The 2,373-nt window shown below is 45.8% G+C and overlaps 1 pseudogene; it reads left to right on the top strand.

Moving 5' to 3' along the window:
• The first annotated feature begins 861 nt into the window (after window positions 1-861).
• On the top strand, window positions 862-1,929 carry LOC102030595 (annotated as a pseudogene).
• Window positions 1,930-2,373: the final 444 nt, after the last annotated feature.

The following is a 2,373-nucleotide window of genomic DNA, read 5'->3' as shown; positions in this document are numbered from 1 at the left end:
CACTAGGCGGCTCGGTTCTGTGCTTCCTCTCACAGCCAACTCAGATATGTATTTGGTTTATGAGTTTGGCAGACATCTCTGAGCAGACCGCACGTATGACAGCATCAGGGAGCTACCGCCAAGGTCTGTAAACTGGTTACTATACCACTGCCTCGATTCTTTGTTTCTGTCCCAACATTTGCCTTTTACTTGTGTGACTGTCACTTCTGTCCCCTGTGTGGTGATGCAGGAGTAGGCATCCTGGAAGCATCTTGGAAATGCTAGGACAGCTGTATGAAGGCGTCAGTTCTCTTCTCTAGACCGTGGGTCCAGGAAAAGCCTCTTTGTGTGGAGTGGTGCAAACTTGGGGAGAGGAAGTTGGCTTTCTTCCTTTTGAACACAGATTTCATTAAGCCACCACATGGGTGGCCGAGGCTTGTGTGATACTGATCGTGTTTCAGTGTTTCAGCGGCCTCCAAGGTTTTCGAACTTAAAGAAGAAACCTGAGACGCCCTACGGAGTCATCGTAACAGCGCTGCCCATCCATGGCAGGGACGCTCAGGAAACGGTAGATGCCCATGAGGAGTCAGGGCTCAGGGCCTTGCAGGGATTCCTTGGGAGCTGGGCTGCCAGTTTTGTTCTGAGAAAAGAGTGCTGTTTCACAATTTCTAGTAACAGAAACTCAAATGTACTTTTCAATTTTTCTGAGATCTCAAAGTACAAGTCCATTGCTTAATAGCTCTGTTTCTAATGTCACATTATTGCAAGCCAGGTTATGGTTCTTTCTCAAACAAAGATCATAAATGGTCTTTGTCTGGAAAGTGTGCCAATAGGAATGTTAGCAAATGAACCTCAGTAATAATTATTGCTCTGAGTAAGTCATTTTCAGTGAGTGTTGGTTCTCATGTATCAGCGCATGAATCTCCGCCCATTCTGTGGCAGCTTTTGTGCCTGCACTTATTCTACCCCTGGTATCAGATGGGCTGTGTCTGAGCAGCTGGGTGGCTCTGGGCTGCAGTCCCCATGGCTCCCGCACGTTCGCCTGCCCCCCTTCCTCTGTGCCTGTGTCTGCTGCTGGCATCCAGCTTTGCCCAGGCAGGCAGGCTGCTGGTGGTGCCCATGGACGGGAGCCACTGGTTCACCATGCGCTCAGTGGTGGAGAAACTCGTCCAGAGAGGACACGAGGTGGTCGCAGTCATGCCGGAGGCCAGCTGGCAACTGGGACAGTCAGTGAACTTCACAGTAAAGAGTTATCCAACTTCTTTCACTGTGGAGGAGTTGGATCATTCGTTTCAGTTCTTCGCTGACACTCAGTGGAAAACACCAGAGCAAAGTATGTATTCTCTTACAACAGGTTCACTGAAACCTTTTATGGACATCACCTTTTCACGCTGTAGGAGTTTGTTTAATGCACAGAAAATTGTTGAATATTTAAAGAAGACTTCTTTTGATGCGGTGTTTATGGATCCTTTTGATGTGTGTGGCTTAATTGTTGCCAGATATTTTTCACTGCCATCAGTGGTCCTCACCAGGGCTATATTTTGCCATCTTCTTGAAGAAGGTACGCAGTGCCCCTCTGCTCCTTCTTATGTTCCCAGACTTTTCTCAGCGCTCCCGGATGCCATGACTTTTAAAGAGAGAGTGCAGAATCTTTTTACCCACCTCGAGGAGCGTTTATTTTGCAATTATTTCTATCAAAATGCCTTAGAAATTGCTGCTGAAATTCTCCAATCATCTGTTACCACATACGATCTCTTCAGCCAACCTTCGATTTGGTTGCTTCGCACGAACTTTGTTTTAGACTATCCCAGACCCGTGATGCCCAACATGGTCTTCGTTGGTGGAATCAACTGCCATGAGGGAAGGCCCTTGCCTCAGGTGCGTTCTGTCTGTCCTTTGGCACCTTCAGGGTATCGAAACTGCACATTAATTACACAGCCTCCTTCCTGAACCACGATATGTCACTCACATTTGTCACATTTGTCTTTCTGATTTAATGAGTTCTTTTGTTCAATTTTATGTAATGGCACACTCACAAACTTCGTAAAGCAGCCTTTGTTTATGGGAATGTATATAAAACTGGTTTAAGTATGTATGATTTCCAGATCCTATTTTTAATTCTGTGTTTCTCAAACACTGACGAAAACTACATTTTGTGCCAGTTGTGTTTCCGCCTATAGAAAGTGCTCTAGAAAATACTTGTGCATGCCTCCCAATTTTTAAGATACGAACACATATACGTATGTAGCTCATGCACATTTTCACACCTATTTTAATAAACTGATAATAGGCTAGACCAGTGATGGAGAACCTTCAGAGCTTTCAATGAGAACAAACAGCCAGTTGTGGCATGTGTGCCATAGATTTGCCACCGCTGGCTAGACACACTGGTCT

Source organism: Chinchilla lanigera, unplaced genomic scaffold (genome assembly GCF_000276665.1).
Source record: "Chinchilla lanigera isolate Chin_1 unplaced genomic scaffold, ChiLan1.0 scaffold00052, whole genome shotgun sequence".
Taxonomy (NCBI): Eukaryota; Metazoa; Chordata; class Mammalia; order Rodentia; family Chinchillidae; genus Chinchilla; species Chinchilla lanigera.
This window is presented reverse-complemented; position numbering and strand designations above follow the sequence as displayed.